At 46.8% G+C, this 20325-nt stretch overlaps 1 protein-coding gene and 1 non-coding gene across 6 annotated transcripts in view; both read right to left on the minus strand.

Annotated features, from left to right (window-relative positions):
- Positions 1–20325, minus strand: part of F2RL1 (F2R like trypsin receptor 1) — a 56561-nt gene that overhangs the window by 17189 nt on the left and 19047 nt on the right. For 3 of the 5 annotated variants that reach the window (XM_061158132.1, XM_061158135.1, XM_061158134.1), the window contains one exon: positions 12359–12560. The exons of 1 other annotated variant lie outside the window; for it this stretch is intronic. The gene's annotated coding sequence lies outside the window, so the exon portion shown is untranslated. Of the gene's footprint in view, positions 1–12358; positions 12561–14047; positions 16720–20325 lie in introns of those variants that run through there. One more of the 5 variants, XM_061158133.1, reaches the window with a different exon arrangement.
- TRNAG-UCC (transfer RNA glycine (anticodon UCC)) lies at positions 11387–11459 on the minus strand. The gene has a single exon. It is a non-coding gene; the product is annotated as a tRNA-Gly (tRNA).

Here is a 20325-nt window from a genome sequence, read left to right on the forward strand (position 1 = left end):
GAAAGAATCCAGATACCTGCTCTTAACAATTGGATCTACAGTCTTTCTAGTTAGAGCTATCTTTTCAAAAACCAGATTAGATTACATTGCCTAACTCTTTTTTTCTTAGTTTCCCCCACTCATCAACATCTTCCCAAAGTCTAAATAGTCTTCCGTAGCACCATTTTTGGTTACTGCAGATGGTTTCGTCTTCTCACTATACCCCTTTTTTAGCCTGTTATGGACTATCCGTACTACTTTAGGTTTTTGTTACAGTGTTTTAAATAACAGAGATAAACATATTCTGATATGTACATTTTTTTTCTGCAGTCTCAGACTATTCCTTTAGGAATAAATATTTTTAGAAATGGGTGGATTTGCTACACCAAAAATTTTTTGTTAATTTTAAAAGCTCTGAATGATTATGATCAAATTACCCTTCAGAAACAATGTATATAGTCCCATCAGTAGCGTATCTATGTCCATCCACATCTTCATCAGCATTGGGTATTATTGTTTTTTAAAATCTCTACTAAATTTGATTATCCTGCCCTGATTTTAATATTTACTTACTCAAGGAGCAAAGTAGGGCTTTCCTGGCAGCTCAGTGGTAAAGACTGCCTGCCAGTACAGAAGACACGGGTTTGATCCTTGGATCGGGAAGATGCCACATGCCGCAGAGCAACTAAGCCCGAGCACCACAACTACTGGGCCTGTGCCCTGGAGCCCGTGTCCCGCAGCTACTGAAGCGCAAGCACCCTGCAGCCTCTGCTCCTTGGCAGGAGAAGCCTGTGCCCCGCAACTAAGAGAAAAGCCCCTACAGCCTGAAGACCCGGCACAGCCAACAATAAACAAATAAATAAAATTATAAAACAGGAAAAGGAGCAAAGTAGGGGAAAAGGTTTTGCATGGAGGTGGAAAGAATCTAAGAAATGGGGAACTGTGATTCTAAAGCATAATCTAAGCACAGGATCAGTCAATATTTGCATACATTCTATGTATTAATAGATCTCTTTTTAGCAGAGTTACTTTACCATAATGGGTATACTGGCTGCAGTAGGAGACTTGCCTCAAAGTCCTTTGTGCTTCCTGGCTACAGAGCAGAAAGTGGCAGAGAGTGAGGTCTCTGTCTCGGCTTTCTCTTACATGAAATAGCTGTTCAACGCACAGGGTGGTTGTGGTAGTGAAATAAGAAAATGTGAGTAAAAGTCCTTTGGAAAGCATGGCAGCACTAACCCTAGAACTGCCAGGGATTCTTACTGTTGCTATGGTTTACCTCGGTGAGAAGATCCTATTACAGCTGATCTTAAATAAATCATGTTGTTTTCAGACATCTTCCCATAATCCCTGGCCACCTAAAGGTTTTCTTGCTGCAATGAGGAAATGGCAACTCACTCCAGGATTCTTGCCTGGGACAGGGGAGCCTGGCAGGCTGCAGTCCATGGGGTCTTTGCCACTACACCACCACTGTGCAAGCCAGCGGAGTGCAACCCCTATCTTTGTGCTAGAGATGTGACAGACTCTGTGGGTGAGAGGAAGAGACCGCAAAGCCACTTCCTAACAGCGCAGGGTCTTACAGCTTCCCAGAGCAACCAGGTGCCGAGACAGATGGCCCTACAAAACCAGTCAGGGATGTCGGAGGAGGAATCGAGACTAGCGTGTGCGCTCGACCAGGGAGGCGAAAGCTCACGGTAGCGCCAGAGGCCAAGCTCCACCGTGGGCTAAAGGCTAAGAAGCATCTGTAGCCTTCAAGCAAGGCCAAGACTGGAGGTCTCTATGCTTGGCAGAGGCTGCTACGAGGCTTCTGTTTGCCTGGAATCCTTAGCAAAACTGCAAAGAGCCCAAGTGGGAAGCTGGTAAGGGAGAGGAAAGGGGTTTGGAGAGCGGAGGGTGTTTGAACTTCTGTGAAAAACCCCTGGGGGGTCACAGGCAGAAAGAGATGAGTTTATTTCCCAGCAGTTTAAACACAGCTGGTGGGAATGTTAGGGAAGGAGGGCCTGGGAAATCTGGGGCAGAGGACGGCCATATTTCTCAGCTGCTCCGGGCAGCAGAAACCAGTTTGGTCCTGCTGTTTAGCGTTTGTGAGCGTCTCATTAGCATTTGGAGGAAATGCCAGCAGAACACCCACAGAGCCCTTAAAGCTCTACTCTGCCTACTGGGCTGAATGGGGGCGGGGAGCCTCCCTGCTCTGACGTCAGCCTGATTTCGATAATCCAGTTATCTCCTGAGATATCCAGTTCTGAGAATATCTGAGATATCCAGAACTGAGAATCCAGTTCTCCTCCTGAGAAGAGGCTTAATCATTTCTATCCCAGCTAAACCCCACAGTCATTCTATGTCTAAAACTCCCCAGATTCTTAGCTACTTTTGTCATGGGTCCTATACAGAAAGCATAGTAATTTCGGAAAGAAAAAAATCATTGTAATAGGAAACACTGAATTATTACCTCACTTAATCCTCACTCTATCTTATGAATTAGGGACTAGCATTGTCTTTTTGTTAGAAATAGCATGCTTCAGAAGCAGTTTCAGAAACAGATGCCAAACTCACATCCCTAGAAACACATGTGTTACCAGAAGCTTTCCTGAATTTTTGGCACTCTGATGAGAAATTAGGTGTTTATTTCTTAGGGGGACAAAACAGGCCACTTTTTGGCTCTGGAGCCCAAGGAAGGCACATGGGTGTGTCCGGGGATTTGGTTCTCAAAGAATCGAAGCCAGGCACTGCGTGTGCAGCTGTCTTATCCTGGTCCCCTGAGAGAGAGGAAGTGGAGTGGACTAACCCGGAGTTTAAAGCACAAAGAATCCCAGCTCCATCCAGTCCGCCTGCTCTTCCAACCCGTTATTTTTAAATGAAACTCACTTTACAAATGCAAATGACTCACCCTTTGGAGTCGGGGTTTTAGCATCTGACAAGCTAACCGTGGCTTCGAAGACCTTTGGGGAGCTGCGAAGACCTCCCAGGGTTGCTATTGGAGCCAAAGGAGACCGGGGCTGTAAAGGGCTCTTGGTAAAGTGGGAAGGATCATTCAGTTTTATAGTGAGAGTCCTGGGTCCTGAATACCTCGAAGCCCATTGAACTAGCCAATGGAACAGAGAAGGTTTTGCAAGGACTCTGTGCAAGGCCCAGGGCAGTATGCCAGTCTTGGCCTAGAGCTGCTGCTGTTCTTGAAATCAGATTTCCCATTTCTCCCTGCCCTCCCCTCCCCCACAGCACCACGCAGACTGGGGCCTCTCTTGGGCGGGGTTCTGGGCCAGACTGAGTTAGCCCACCACACCGCAGCTGTACCGGTCAAAGACAAAACGCACCTGGGTTCCCCAACAGAAAAGCCCTGTGAAGGCCCCTGAGGTGACCTGAGGGGAGGGATGGAGGAGCCCACTGGGAAAGAAGCTGGGAGAGGAAAGCAGAATCCGAAGCCCAAAGTTCAAGATAGCCTAGAAGCCTGATGCAAATTGCTGACTGCTCCATGCCCAGCAGGCTCCCCAGACAGCCCTCAAGGCTGGTTTATCAGATGCTAAAATCCCTCCTTCCAAGATGAGTCATTTCCATTTCCAGAAGGAGTTTTATTTCCGAAAAACCAAGGTAGATAAAATAACTGAGAGGCAGCAGGTCCCTGCTGGTTAAGAGCTGGGACTTCTGGGCAAAACTGCCTAGGTTTGAACCTTGACTTCACCTCTTGTAAGCTGTGTGACCTTGAGCAAGATAATTAGCCTCTCTGCGCCTGAGTTTTTCTTACCTGTAAGGTAGGACTAAGAGTAATAGCACCGGGTTATGTACAAACTATGGGAGTTAATCTTTGTCACATACTCAGAACAGGTCCTAGCACATAGTTTAACATTTTAAAAATAGATACATTTAAAAAATTTTTATTTTTTGGCCTCTCTGAGCTGCCTGCAGGATTTCAGTTTTCTGACCAGGGATTGAACCCGTGCCTGCTGCAGTGGGGTCCTAACCACTGGACCACTGGAATTCCCCAAAAAGATAATATTTTATGAATGCATCTCCCTCACTAGATATCTGCTCTGAGAGTAAGGGCCCTGTCTTGATTTGCTTATTGTACATCAGTGTTTAGCATGTGTGTGTGCTCCGTCATGTCCAACTGTTTGCAACCCCACAGACTATAGCTGGCCAGGCTGCTCTGTCCGTGGCATTCTCCAGGCAAGAATACTGGAGTGGGTTTGCCATTTCCTTCTCCAGGGGATCTTTCCCACTCAGGAATCGAACCCGGGTCTCCTGCATTGGAGGTAGATATGTTATCAACTGAGCTGCTACAAGGGCATCCCCTCTAGATAAATGGACCCTCTCAAACCCTTCCTAGACTCCCCATGACAGAGAAGGAGGGCTGAAGCTCCGCTCTACCTGCAAAAGCAATAAAAGGCACAGCTGCTAGCAGCTGAAGAAACCAAAGTGACCCCAGGAGCTATGCCGTGACACAGTTCCGTGTTCTCAGACCCCCGCACTTCTCCTTATCTTTACCGCACAGGATGTGGGGGCCAGAACTTCTTTACCTGGAGGAAGTGCTTGGTGTCTGAGTCAGGAGTGTCTGGCCAGGTTCAGGTGTGGCTTAGAGTCCTTGGTCTGCCACTCCCCGGAGGAAGAACGGGCCCAGACAGCTCTGCAGCCTGTGGGCCGAGGACCAGCCTCCTTCCCCTGCTCTCCAGGCACCTGGTCCTTCTGCGGAGACGTGGGCGGCACGCACATGGAACAGAGAGCTGCTGCTGCTGCTGCTAAGTCGCCTCAGTCGTGTCCGACTCTGTGCGACCCCATAGACGGCAGCCCACCAGGCTCCGCCATCCCTGGGATTCTCCAGGCAAGAACACTGGAGTGGGTTGCCATTTCCTTCTCCAATGCATGAAAGTGAAAAGGGAAAGGGAAGTCGCTCAGTCGTGTCTGACTCTTAGCGACCCCATGGACTGCAGCCTACCAGGCTTCTCCGTCCATGGGATTTTCCAGGCAAGAGTACTGGAGTGGGGTGCCATTGCCTTCTCCGAACAGAGAGCTAGCTCCAGTCTATTTTCTCCCTGAAGTTGTCAACATTTCCCCCTCAGCTTACAAGGTAATCAATATTTGCAGGACCCTCCAATGGAAAACTCTAGTTGGGGCCAAAGTAAAGTGATGTCTCGAAGACTCCAAGTCACCTATGTCATTATGTAGCACCGAGAGAGAATAAATACCAACAATGAAACACTCCATCGATTCTAACACACAGTCCAATCTCATAGAGGCTTCAATATGAAAAAGTTGTATCTTAGAATTGATGAAAACAGCATGGTTGCTACGTACAAACAGCAGGAGGAAAAGAGAAGCAGTCAGAAGGAAATAGTCACGTGGTCTACCAACGCGTCTACCTGCCATGTGTCTGCTTTCCCTCCTTTGACAACGAGCTGCCCATGCCCCGATCTACATCAACCCTGCACCCACGCACTGGACGCCATCCCCTCTCAACAGCTTAAGGACCCAACACGCCAGCAGCCCCTACTCCTCTCCTCTGCGTGGCTGGTTTTTCCTCTCCACTCGTGCGTTTCCATTCCTCAAGACTATGAAATTACGTCTCCCTTCTTGATCTCTCTCCAACTCGTTTCTTGGCTGCACTTTATTCAAACTTCCTGAAAAGAGATGTGCACTCTTGTTACCGTGTCGTCTCCTCCACGTGTTTCTCTGAACCCTGATGGGAACACCAGGCTTCCATCCCCCTTGCTCCATCTGAAGTTTCTGGCCAGGCCCTCAGTGATCATCCATGGCCAAACCCAAGGGTTGACACCAGTCCGTGGACCCCTCCCCTCTCAGCAGTAACTGGCTTCCAGGATACCATCCTTTCCCGGTCCCCCCCCACTTCCTGTCCTCCGCCATACTCTGGCATGCCCTGAGGACCACGCCTCTTCTCTACCTGACCTCACTGCCCCGGTGATCTCACCCAGTCCCATGGCTTTAATTACCATCCTCACTCTACTAACTATGGTCCCCAGCTCCGGCCTCTCTCCTGAACTCAGGGATTCTATATCCTGATAGGTGTCTCAAACTAATAATGTCCAAAACCAAACTTTGGAATCCTAAACTCGAGAAGTCTTCCCCATCTTAATAAATAGTTCTTTCCAGTTACTCTGGCCTAAAACCTTAGAATGTCAAATCATCCTTGGCTACTCATCCAATCCATCGATAAGTTCTTTTGGATTTCAAAATCCCCAGAATAAGATCGCATCTCACAGTTTCCACTTGCCCTTACCCCACATGCTCTATCACCTGGCCTGTCGCAGCTCTGTCCACACCTTCTCCTGCATTCCACCCCCCACGCAAAAGCCAGAGTGATCCTTTAAAAGGACAGCAGACCTTGAACTGTCCTTGCTCAAAGTCTCCTGTCTCAGGCAGAGGAGAACTCCTCCCACAGACTCTGGCTCCTGGCCCTTCGGGGCTCCCTTCTCTCCACTCTTCACTCTCTTGGTTGGTTCCGGCCGCACTGGCCTCCTTGCTATTTAGAGAATACACTAAGCGCGCTCACGCTGCAGTCTCCCTCCCACACCATGATGAGTTACGGACTCGCCGCCTCACCCCCTGAGGTCTGGGCTCCATGGTCATGTTGTGAGTGTGGCCTCCCTGATGGTCCCCCACACAATGGCCCACCCCACACACCCCCCCTTACCCTTCCTTTTCCTTCACATGTCACAGCCTCAGGTATCATACATCTAGATGTTGTTTTTGCCTCTGACTGTGGCCCACACTTGAACGTAAGCTCCATGATGCCAGGGATTTTGTTCACCGCTGTATCCTCAGCACCTCAGAGGCTGCCTGGCACATGGAGACGCTCCAAGACTTATGGGGTGACTCTTGAAGTGGAAGAACACTTTATGCAGAAATGTTAGGAGCATGACTGTTTTTCCTACTTCTTTCTACAACTTGGTCACTAGGAGTTAAGAAAAAAGTGAATAAGTGTTTCCTGGAAGTTGCCTGAAAACACAGAAAACAGCTGCCGTGTTAATCTTACACAAGGATCTTGTCTGAAAGCGTCTGTTCAAGGGCCCGAGTGTGTTTGTGCAACAGAGAACTCTGGCCAGGCTTGGGCGGGGGTTGCAGGGGGTGGTTGCTGAAATGACCCAGAGGACCTCTGTGGCCAAGGATCTTCCCACCCTGCCTCCCCACGCTCACCTCCTTGCCCTCTGGGTCTCACTGCCTACAGGGGCCTGACCATCCTTGCTCAGCTTCTCTCCCCCTCTCCCCACCAGGCCTCCCTCTGCGTACGGTACCCTTGGCTCTTTACCTGACCGTTCTTAAGCCATTTACCAGGTTTTGGTGTTCCATCTGTCTGTCTGTCCCCTCCCCAACAAAACCCCTACCGTAACCAAGACTGTGAAACATTTGAAGGCTTAAGTTGTGTGGGTGTGTTTTTGTTTGAATTTGACTGCACTGGGTCTTAGTTGCAGCATGTGGGATCCAGGTCCCTGGTCTGACCACGGATTGAACCCGGGCCCCCTGCATTGGGAGCAGGGTGTCTTAACCACTGGACCACCAGGGAAGTCCCCTGGAGTTGTGTCTTATCTTTGTAGCCCTAACACCTAGCACAGTGCCTGGCATATGGTAGGTGCTCCAGAAGTGTTCACTGAATGACTGAATGAACTCTCCGTTGTTGACAGTCTGGCATTTTCACAATTTCCTAGAGATAGGTTGAGCTTATTCATGGCAAAGCTTTGCTCATGCCACTCTCTCCAACCAGCATTCCCTACCCTTCATTTCTACACACACACCACACACACACAGATAGCTAACTCTTAGTTTGATAGCTAACTCTTAGTGAAGCAGAATATTTCAGCTCCGAAACCTTTTTTGCTTATTTGCAACATTCTAATACAGACTGAACAGTTGATAAAGTTGGTAGTTGATTTATCGGTTTCATCAAATACCCTTTTCTTTACGAGGCCTTTCTCTACAGTTCCAAGCAATGCACCTCTGTCCCCTGCCAGCAAGTGCTGCGTGGAGGGCTGGTTTCAGAGAGAGGCTGTCAAGCACCGCATGTTGTCATGAGGTGGTATGTAAGGGCTAGGGTCACGCTTTGTGGTTCAAATCCAGGTTTCCTACTTTCTGGCTGCCTGGCCTTGGCCCAGTGACTTTCTGTCTGAGCATCGGTTCGCTCATCTATTAAACAGAGGTAATAATAACCTCCTCCAGAGGGCTGTTGGGGACATTCAATGAAAGCACATAGATCATGATCAATGAATGATTGGGAAGACCCCCTGGAGAAGGGAAAGGCAACCCCCTCCAGTATTCTGGCCTGGAGAATTCCATGGACTGTATAGTCTGTGGGGTCACAAAGAGCCAGACATGACTGAGCGTCTTCCATCATCATCACTATTATCTCACCACTTAAGCCTTTGATGTGACTGACTGCTTTATGTGGTGGTATTGTATTATGTGCTGTATTTCTTTCTTTTTTTGGCCGCCCTGCAGGGCATGTGTTCCCTGTCCAGAAATTGAACCTGCATTCAAAGGCAGTCTTAACCACTGGACCACTAGGGAAATCCCTGTGATGTATTTCTAATTCTGTCATATATATAAACTCTCTTAAATGACAGTTCACGTTCCTGGAAGGCATGGATCATGAACAAATAGGAGGCCTAAAATGACCAGAGAGGAATCTACTTGTTTTAATAGCATGAATCAGTTCCTGGTTCCCAGAGCTGTATCTTCTTAACTAGCTGCCACATCATTTTCTCAGACTTACTTAAGGAAGAGGGGCAGGCATTTCACATATGGTCACGTAAACAATTCTCTTCAAAAAGTATTTGTAAGTCACCAAGGCGGGTGGGAGTGTGTTGTGTGGGGGAGTAGAAAGAAAACTTTTGGCTCAGAGCTGCAGTTCTTTTCCTAATCAGCAGGAATGATTAACTGGAAGCAATGCTACATAGGGCATGAAAGTTAAAGTCACTCAGTCGTGTCCAACTCTTTGTGACCCCATGTACTGTATGTAGTCCACCAGGCTCCTCTGTCCATGGAATTCTCCGGGCCAGAATATTGGAATGGGTAGCTGTTCCCTTCCCCAGGGGATCTTCCCGTCCCAGGGATCGAATCAAGGTCTCCTGCGTTGCAGACAGATTCTTTACCGTCTGAGCCACCAGGGAAGCCCAAGAATACTGGAGTGGGTAGCCTATCCCTTCTCCAGAGGATCTTCCTGACCCAGGAACTGAACCATTGCATTGCACTGCAGGCAAATTCTTTACCAGCTGAGCTACCAGGGAAGCCCCAAGCCTACATAAAGGCTAGGCCCTGGTTCTCCATGCTGATTCTGCCTTTGCTCACTGTGTTACTTCATGTAAGTTATTTGCTCAGACAGTAAACAATCTGCCTGCAATGCAGGAGACTCAGGTTCAATCCCTGGGTCGGGAAGATCTCCTGGAGAAGGAAATGGCAATCCACTCCAGTGTTCTTGCCTGGAGAATCCCGCGTCCATGGGGTTGCAGAGTCAGAGACGACTGAGCAACTAACCCTTTCACCTCCATTCCTTATGTGCAGAGTAAAGGTGGGTCACTGAAAAATGACCCAGAGGGTCTGTGTGGCCAAGGAGCCTCTCTCCTTCCCCCCTACCCCTACCTCCTTGCCCTCATAGGGCTATGGTAAGAATTAAATGCCAGGCACACAGTTAAGGGCTCAATATGTGGTTATTATTTTTGTGACAACTTCTTTGTTCATTTGCTCCAGTTCTGGGGCAGGTCTTAGAGTCGGCCACCAGTGGATGTGTTTTAAGTACCTCCAGGACAAAGAAGGGCCCTGCTGAGTGTCACACAGGTGACGGAAGCTGCCTGGTGCCATGAGCTTCCCCTGCCCTGAGCAAGTGCCCAGACATCCCTGACTACTCCTCTGTTGCCAGGTAGCTGGGCCACCAGGAAAAGCCAAAGCTCTAATTCCTATTATTTTATTTTGCCTTTCTTAAACTAATCTGGCATGAGAATCAGAATTTTAGAGCAGCAAGAGCTCTTGGGGCAGGATCTCTGAGAGGCGGGAAAGGCACAGGTGTTGGGGTCAGACCACTAAGTTGAGGACCCAACACTGCCCCTACCAGCAGGGTAACCTGAGGCAGTGACCCAAGCTATCTGGCTCCAGCTCATCAGAGTGGGATCTTGTCAGACACACAGAAGCTCAGACCTGCTGACTCGGGACCTGAATGTTTGCAAGATCCACAGCCAGTTCATGGAAATTTAAGGTTTGCAAGGCTAGGATCCAACCCCTTATTCTTCTCATCTGTAAGACTGGGTGAATGGTTAAGTGAGAAATGAATACCTTAGCACAGCGCCTATCTGAGGTATTAACTATCTCTCTTTTTTCCACATCTCTCACCTTCCCTTTTATACCATGCATCTTCCTGGTTTATAATTGCCTGGCTAGCTGTCTCCTGCATCAGAATGGGGACTGTTAGACTAGGGACTATATTTATTATGTTCACTGCTGTATACTCAATGCCTGTCATGGAGTAAGAGCCACCTTGTGACTGATTGACTGACCAAATGAATGAATGAATGAGTAAAGTCCAGGACTGTCTCCTGCCCATTCTCTGAGACACACCCCAAGTTGGGCACATGGCTTTACATAGTACGCTCAATGACAGCAAGTCAGTGATCCATTCCAGCCTCCTCATTTTATAGATGGAGAAATTGAGCTTGTCAGATGCTGGTTAAGCAATTTGCCTAAGGCACCCACATCTGTATATTATTCACCTCTGGTCACTAGCAAGTACAGTCTTCTTTGGGACATCTTTATTTTAAACATCTCCCATATGTAACAGCAGTCAAGATGACTATCCTGATTTGGAGATGACTGCCTTCTTTTGTTCAGTTCAGTTCAGTCGCTCATTCATGTCCAGCTCTTTGCAACCCCAGGGACTGCAGCACGCCAGGCTTCCTTGTCCATCACCAACTCCCAGAGCTTACTCAAACTCATGTCCATCAAGTCGGTGATGCCATCCAACCATGTCATCTTCTGTCTGTCCCCTTCTGCTCCTGCCTTCAATCTTTCCCAGCATCAGGGTCTTTTCCAATGAGTCAGTTCTTTGCATCAGGTGGCCAAAGTATTGGCATTTCAGCTTCACCATCAGTCCTTCCAATGGATATTCAGGACTGATTTCCTTTAGGATGGACTGGTTGGATCTCCTTGCAGACCAAGGGACTCTCAAGAGTCTTCTCCAACACCACAGTTCAAAAGCATCAATTCTTCATTTGTTAAAACTAACATATTTAGAACTAGTCTACTTGCTAGACGGGTTGCTTTCCATGGCTAAGAGAGGGATTTTGTTAGTGCTGCCTACTTATTTATTTTATATGTATTTATTCTGGACATATATGTATATCTTCCTGTCTAGTAGAACAATATTTCTATCATTATGGTTTCTTTCTCTTTTTTTGGCCAGGCTGCACTTCTGGGATCTTAGTTCCCTGACCAGGGGTTGAACCTGCGACCCCAACAGTGGAAGCATGGAGTCCTAACCACTGGACCACCAGGGAAGTGCCTATCGTTACTGTTTCTAAAACAGCTGAATATGTGATTGCTATTGACTCAATTTTGCTTTCTCCTAATTTGCCTTTATGTTACTGTTATCCATTTGCCCTCAGGTCCACCCTTGCAGGGGGCTTCCCAGGTGGCTCAGTGGTAAAGACTCCACCTGTCAATGCAGGAGACACAGGAGACATGAGTTCAATTCCTGAGTCAGGAACATACCCTGGAGGAGGAAATGGCAACCCACTCCAGTATTCTTGCCTGGATAATCTCATGGACAGAGGAGCCTGGTGGGTCACAGTCCACGGTGTTGTGAAGAGTCGGACATGACTGAGCACACACACCCATGCACACACTACCTTTGTAGAGCAGTATTAATTCACCCACTAACTCACAAAGTAAGGAAAACGCTACAACCAATAGTGCTAATACTGGCAAGCCACTGCCCACTTCACCTTGGAATGTGGTTCTTCTGCTTGCCTATTATACACCAGGTATTTATGAGATCTCTATTTTGCCACTGTGTTATTGAATTCAGTTATCGGATTTCTTACGTTATCCTTCTAAATGAAAAATAAAGCAGTTCCTTGATTTTTTTCAGTTTTTTTTCCCATTCACTAGGGGATCCAGGCAGAGGAGAATAAAATATGGGGCAGCAGAGGCGGGGGGGGTGACCAAGAAGGGAAATTTCAGGGCAAGGGAAGGAAGAGACAGATGGGAAAGAGGAAGAAGACAGGTGGAAATAAAGAAGAAGAATCTGAAAGAGGAAGTGGAGAAAGCAGGGAAAAGGCGATGAATGCAAAGTGTGTAAGATGATTTTTATACAGTTGTTTAACCATGTACAGTATACATAAAAAGGCCCGGAAGGAAACACTCCAGTATGATAACTGTCGATCTCCACTCTTACCTGCTGTGTATCATGCAATGCTGTAGGGTGGGCATGATGCCCCAGCCACGTCAGCTCGCGGATGACTTTCTTTGCCCAATGGAGTGTGAGTGGCAGTTCCACTAGGAACTGAAGACCTCAAGAGGCATCAGGCTTTCCTGCTCACCCTCTTGAATTCTTGCGATCTTCCATGGGGGAAAAATTCTTCCTGGAAGGTGCTTGTCTGAGGACCATGAGGAAACACACATGCAGGTGATCAGATTTAAACCAATTCAGCATGAACCCAAGCCCAGCTCAGCCCAGCTGAGTACTCAGAGCCTCCGTGGACCCAGGAAAGACAACAATGTTTGTTGTTCTCAGCTGTTGAGAGAGCGAAACTGGTTTTGTGTGGCAAAGACAGATGCATTCTGGTCATCTCTGAATGACGGCATAGTTGATGGCTATTTTCTTCCTTATGATTTTCCATGTTTTCCACGTATATTTGAGTCAACTCACTTTACTTTTAGAGGAAAAGAAGAAATACACGAGGAAACATGCATTTCCTACTACGTCCACCATTATAATACAAGATCAAACTTATCTGAACTGTATACACAAAGAACATAATTTATGACTGTTAAGGCAACTTTAAAAGCGTTAGTATGCTAATTCACATGTGTTTTCTCTCACATTCCTCTGCACAGTTAACAACGAAGTTCTTATATCTATTGCCTTAGCACATATTCTTGAAAAAGCAGTTATTTTTGAGGTTTTATGATCTTTTTTAGGATCTATCTATTTTAGGATCTATTTTAGGATCTGATTATATCATACACAGGGCTTCCCTGATGCCTCAGACAGTAAAGAATCCACCTGCAATGTGGGAGACCTGGGTTCAATCCCTGGGTTGAGAAGATCCCCTGGAGAAGGGAATGGCAACCCACTCCAGTATTCTTGTCTGGAAAATCCCATGGACAGAGGAGTCCGGAGGGCCACGGTCCATGGGGTCACAGAGTCAGACAGGACTGAGTGACTTTCACTTTTTCACATCACTCACAAAGGCAAGCTCAGGGGCTTTCGAGATATTCAGCTTAAGAGAGTTAACACAAAGCTAGTTCTCTGTCAAGCGCTGATGCTTTAGAACTAACCCTTTCCTCTTCCATTGTTCTTCGGTCAGGATAACTCTCTGCTTTATTGATTTTTCTCATTAATTATGGGAAGTAGGGAGGTGAGAATAAATGGGGCACGAAGACTTCCCTGGTGGTCCAGTGTTTAAGACTCCGCGGTTTGACTGCAGGGGGCGCAGATTCAATCCGTGGTCGGGCAACTAAGACTCTGCTTGTCAAGCGGTGTGGTCAAAAAATTTTAAAAATAAGTAAAAGAATTGCTTCATAAGTGGCTTTTAAATAAATAAATAACAGAAAGGAACCTCAAAGAATGCATGGATGGGAAAAAGGAAGACGATTGATGGGAGGAAGAAAATGGATCAGGAAGAGGAAACTGATGCAAGGGGGAGAAGTGGGGAAATGAGGTAGGGGGTGAAACAGGAGAGGCTGGGGCTGCTGGACAAGGACCAGTCAAAGTGGCTTCAGAGACGTGGTGTCAATTGGCTCCTCACTGTTACACCTGTCACTTACTGCCTATGTTTGCTCTAAGTGCCACAAAACAAAACTCCCCCAACCTTCCAGTCCTCCCCAGCGCGACGCTCCCCTCTTTCTTCCACTAACTCACCTCTGCGTCCCCCATTCCGGCTCCGTCACTCCGAGTCTGCCTTCCTGTGTTCTCGGTCATTTTGTTCTCCTTCCAAAAGTCTCTCCAGCTCCTCGTGGTCCCTCCAAATTCTGGCCATCCTTTGAGGACCCAAGCAAGCCTCCTGCTCCCTGAAGCATTCCCAGCTCACACTGAGGTCACCCCTCTCTGAACTGTGGCCCCGGTCTCTCCCCTGAGCTCCAGCCTCATAAATTGCATCATGGTGTCTAGTAGTATCCCAAAATGTGTCTGACTCTTCCAAACTCTACATTAGGATGTAAGCTCAATGAGGCAGAGGTAGGGTTTGGTTTGTTCACTGCTGTGTCCCAGTGTCCAGAGGAGCACTCGGCACCAAATAGGCGCTTGGTAGCTATTAGTTGAATGCATCCCAATGTTCACAGCAGCATTATTTACAAATGCCAAGACATGGAAGCATCCTAAGTGTCCATCAACAGATGAATGGATAAGGAACAATGAACGCAGTACTACTACTCAGCCATAAAAAAGAACAAAATTTTGCCATTTGCAACATGGATGGACTTGAAGGGCATTATACTAAGTGAAATAAGTCAGAGCAAGGCAAATGCTGTATGATTTCACTTATATGTGGAATCTCAAAAATACAACAAACCAATGAATTTAACAAAAAAGAAGCAGACTCAGATATAGAGAGCAAATCAGTGGTTACCAGTGCTGGGAGGGGAGGTGTGGGGGCTACACAGGGGCAGGGCAGTGGGAGACACAGACTACCGGGTATAAGATGGGCTTGAGGATGTATCATACAATACAGGGAAGACAGCCAATATTTTGCAACAACTGTAAATGGAAAGTAACCTATAACAATTATATAAAAATGTTTAAGAGTAAAAATAACTATTCATCGAAGGGAAGGAGTTCAAACCAGTCAATCCTAAGGGAAATAAACCCTGAATATTCATTGGAAGGACTGATGTTGAAGCTGAAGCTCCAATACTTTGGCCACCTGATGAGGAGAGCTTACTCATTGGAAAAGACCCTGATGCTGGGAAAGATTGAAGGCAAAAGGAGAAGTGGGTGGCAGAGGATGAGATGGTGAGATAGCATCACCAACTCAATGGATATGAATTTGAGCAAAGTCCGGGAGATAGTGAAGGACAAAGGAGCCTGGCGTGCTGCAGTCCATGGGGTCTCAAAGAGTCAAGACTCAAAAAAACGGTGTCACAAAGACATGACATAGTGACTGAATAACAACAACAACAATTAATTGAAAAAAAATGAATAAACTCCTATAGTAGCAAGAGCCAGGAGGACAAAATTCACTTCCATTGCATTGCATACTGATGTTGCTTGGCTGTCTAATTTTCCCAGCTGGATTGCAAAAATCCTTTAGGATCAGGAGCCCTATGCATGTGTATTCCTCTGGGCTTTTAGCACAAGGCTGTGCACACAGGTGATTTATTCACAGATTAAACAGCCCAGTCCCACAACAGAACAAGACCATGTCTAAAGCCCCCTTTCTCAAAGCCTGGGAACCACATGCTAACTCATGCAAAGAATATATTTGTTCCTGTCCACAGACTCTTAAGTACGTGTGCTTGAGCCCTGTATCAAATCAGTATAATACATTTTCCCGTGTTCCATTCTCATTATTCTTGAATGGGGCATGTTTTATGTACACATCTGATTAGAAGCAGGCTCGGAGTCCTTTCTGACTCTGTTCCCCCTGCAGTGGTCTGCCAGCACCACCTGAATATCTAGAAGAAGCTTAAGGCGGGCCAACCTTGACTGGAGACAAAGGCCTTGCTGGGCTGGAGACCTGTTGCCCGGCTAGTCCCTGCGAGGCTGAAAGCAGGGCTTCTGATTGGCTGCCAGTGACGTCACACTCCTGGCTCCCTTCTCCCCAGATGAACATCTGCTTTATCTTAGCACGCCTTTCACAATAGCAACAAGACACAACAGGAAGAAAACGTCTAGAGCCGATCCATCCGCGCCAGGCTCAGGGTTTCTCACGGCACCGCTCGACAAAAAGGCTGCTCCACGTCTATTCCGTCGGCTTTCCCACCAGAGTAATCGCTGTGGGTGGGGCGGACTTTGTGTTCTGTTTTATTTGCTGTCTACATGGAATTACTATTGAAGTGACTAACAGTCACGTCATCGCTGCATTAGGAAGCAATTATCTGAAAACAAATTCATTTCCTGAGTCATCCAGTTTATTTAGCCTGCATTCCGCTCTTTCTTTTCAAAAAATTATCTCAGGAGGAAAGAAATTCAAACTTCTTATAGTACCTGCTGCTCCTTTGTCAGGAGATTATGTAGCTTATTTAGATGGATTCACAGAGGTATTATGTTTGCCCATATTACGAGGCCTGTTCCATTCTAATCCTGAATTTATCAATATTTTCAAAAGACAAATGCCTTTCAGGATTAATTTCTTTGCCTTTCATGCCTTTGTGTGATAGATGATTAATGCCGTATTCACTGGCTCATCAACTGCCTGGCTTGGTTTTTGCCTTCGCCTTTTCTTTTCCTTTCTTTTCTCTCTCCTTTGCTTCCATTTTTTAAAAAAAAGATATGAGTATGTGTTTTAGAGACACAAATACTTCAGTATCTTCTTGAAATTCTGTATGAGTTTCCTGTAGCTGCTGTAGCAAATTACCACAAACTCGGAGACTGAAATCAAGGGGAATACATTCTCACCTTTTTGGAGAGCAAAAGTCTGAAATCAGTACCTTCTGCTGGAAATGGAGGTGTCAGCAGGAGGTGATAGCAGGGGGTTCTTAGAGAGAATCTTGCCTCTTCCAGCCTCTGGTGGCCAGTGAAGTGAAAATTGCTCTGTGTGTCCGACTCTTTGCGACCCCATGGACTTTTAGTCCGTGGAACTCTCCAGGCCAGGATACTGGAGTGGGTAGCCTTTCCCTGGGGGCTGCTGGCCTTCCTTGAATTGTGCCCTTATCACCCCAGTCTCTGCCTCTGCAGTCACACCATCGCCCCCTTGTCTCTCCTGTGATGGCATTCAGGGCCCTCCTGGATATCCCAGGATAACTTCTCCATGGCAAGAGCCTTAACTTAATCCCATCTGCAAAGGCCCCTATTCCTTAGAGGGTAACATTTACAGGTGTCAAGAGTTCGGATCTGCTATCCTGGGGGCTATTATTCAGCCCACATTTTCCATTCCCTGCTCTCAGCTCACAGAGTTATTTTCTACCTACTTGTAAAGGTTGATGGGAAGGAAAGAAAGAACACCTCTAAAGGAGAGAGACAACACTTCAGCCTTCCCTTGCCTGTTAATTCCTTCCCAAATCGAGGTTGGTTCCCGCTTCCTAAGAAAATAGGGGGGAGTGGGAGGTATTTCACTCTGCAAGCTGGGGGTTGGAGTGGGGTTGCGGCTTGTCCCCTCTTCTTCCTCGGGCAGCCAGGGCACTGACGTGTGACACAGGCTCCTCCAATCAGAGGTCCTCACTGAGGGGTTCTGACCCGGAGGGTGCGGGGCACAGACGTCAGCTTCCAGGTCAGCAGAGTCGAGGGTCGGGAGTGGCGCCCCGCGCCCCGCGGCGTCCGGCAGCCTCCCCGCTGACCCCCTGCGCTGCAGGGTCTGGCGGCCTCTCCCTCTGCTGTTCACCTCCGCCTCCCCGGGCTCCTGCTCTCCCCTCCATCCCGGTTCTCCCACACTTCTGTCCATCTGTGAGCTACTGCTGAACCTCCTGCATTCCTTGCCTGCTGAAGTTAGCCCGACTTGGTCTCTGTTATTTGTCATCACACACCCTCCCCGACTTAGAAATGGCCAGGTCCAGAGCTCTCTTTTTATACAGCCTGGAGGTCCCTCCACTCAGGGCAAGATCCACGGACGATGCAGGCGAGGTTGGGGCAGGGTCTGCGATGCCCATCGCAGGACTGGTGGGAAACACCTAAATGTCTGTGTGATTTAAAAAAAAGTGCCTTCAGGGTATGAACCACTGTGCAGAATATAAAAAGAAGGAAAAGTGTATAGCTGTGAGCTGTGGGACGCAGCCTTTTAAAAAAAAAAACATTGTAATGCCCTTTTTACTATCTTGAAATAAAATTCATCAATAACCTATTTATATAATTTTAAAAGCTCACTACAACATAAAGGAAGAATTATATATAAATAATTATCTGTGTATAAAATATTAAAATTACTAAAGGAAATACTTCATATATATAATTGTAGACTTTAACATGTAAAAACGCTCATATGACTACATCAGTGCAGGCATACTTAGTTACTTCAGTCGTGTATGACTCTGCAGCCCACCAGGCTCCTCTGTCCATGGGATTCTCCAGGCAAGACCACTGGAGTGGGTTGCCATTCCCTCTTCCAGGGGATCTTCCTGACCCAGCGATGGAACCCGCATATCCTGTGACTCCTGCAGGCAGATTCTTTATCACTGAGCCACCGGGAAGCCCATGACTACATCAGAGCACCCTGCAAGTTTATAACAGGGAGAACTACATTCCCCTGAAAGAAAACCAGAGAGCAGAACCAGACAAGCACAATTAAAGGCCTTCCGAAGAACAAAAGCTACAGATGCATATCTACCCACATCACTCTATGTACAGAGAGAACACCAAGAAGAATAAAGTGCTGGGGGAGTGGTGAAGAGGAGAGACTTTCACATTTTGTCCTCTTTTTGTATTCTTCATATCTTTAATTAAATGTGTTACTTCTGTCATTAAGAAAAATAAAAATAAAAACATGAAAAGAAGGAAAGAAAGTGATCAGCGTGGCATTGAGTGCTCCAAGCCGTGTGGGAAAGATGCCGGATCAGATCACGTGGAGAAGAGAAGGGCTGGGCTAGTTTGCGATGGAGACTCTGCAGCTCCAGGGAGAACACTTTGTTTTCTGTCGTGGTCATTAGAATGAGGTTAGTGATTAGTGGCCACGTGATCTTGTGTAAGGTCACCTGCCAGGTGTGCTATCCTGAGGTCACAGCACTGCCTTATTTATAGCACCACGGTGTTGTTTGTGTTGCCATTACTACACACCTGGGGTGAAACGCCTTACCTGTGGAGCTGGGAACTGATGCCAAACAGCCCAGGATCCAGGCGGTCCTGCCCCCCATCACCCAGGGTTCTCTGACTATAACTCGCATGCACTGTGGCCATCTTCAAGCCAAATACCTAGAGGGCCTTTATTCTTTGGTTTCTTCAACTGACACTTAGTGCAAAGCTAAATGTTAGGTTGGTACAAAAGTACTTGCAGTTTTTGTGTTGTTGAAATTAGTCTTTGATATTGGATTACATTCTTAAATAAATGTGGTTATGTTATACATCATTTTAATGCATATTTCTTTGTGTATTTTGCTAGTGATTTATTACTTGCTGTTTATATTTATTTTGGACCATGGAAATGAAGTTAGACAAAAAGCAAATTGGAGAGATTTTCGTATTCGAGTTCAAGATGGGTCGTAAAGCAGCAGAGACAACTCAAAACACCAGCAATACATTTGGCCCAGGAACTGCTAACCAACATACAGGGCAGTGGTGGTGGTTCAAGAAGTTTTGCAAAGCAGACGAAAACCTTGAAGATGAGAAATGTAGTGGCCGGCCATTGGAAATTGTCAATGACCAATTGAGAAGCTGATCCTCTTACATAAGAAGTTGCCAAAAAATTCAGTGTCAACCATCCTATGGTTGTTATGCAAATTGGAAAGGTGAGAAAGTTTGATAAGTGGATGTCTCATGAGCTGACTGCAATCAAAAAAATTGTCGTTTTGAAGTGTCGTCTTCTCTTATTCTACGCAATAATAACAAAACATTTCTCAATGAGATTGTGACATACAATGAGAAATGGATTTTATATGACAACTGGCAACAACCAGCTCAGTGGTTGGACAGAAAGGAAACTCCAAAGCACTTTCCAAAGCCAAACTTGCACCAAAAAAAAGTTATGGTCACTGTTTGGTGGCCTGCTGCTGGTCTGATCCACCACAGCTTTCTGAATCCCAGTGAAACCATTACATCTGAGAAGTATGCTCAGCAAATCAATGAGATGCACCGAAAACTGAAACACCTGCAGCTGGCATTGGTCAACAGAATGGGCCCAATTCTTCTCCATGACAACAGCCGACAGCTCGCCGCATAATGCTTCAAAAGTTAAGCAAATTGGGTTACAAAGTTTTGCCTCATCTGCCATATTCACCTGACCTCTTGCCAACGAACTACCACTTCTTCAAGCATCTTGACAGCTTTCTGCAGGGAAAACACTTCCACAACCAGCAGGACACAGAAAATGTTTTCCAAGAGCTTGTCAAATCCCGAAG

The sequence above is a fragment of the Dama dama genome, chromosome 12 (assembly GCF_033118175.1).
Source record: "Dama dama isolate Ldn47 chromosome 12, ASM3311817v1, whole genome shotgun sequence".
NCBI lineage: Eukaryota > Metazoa > Chordata > Mammalia > Artiodactyla > Cervidae > Dama > Dama dama.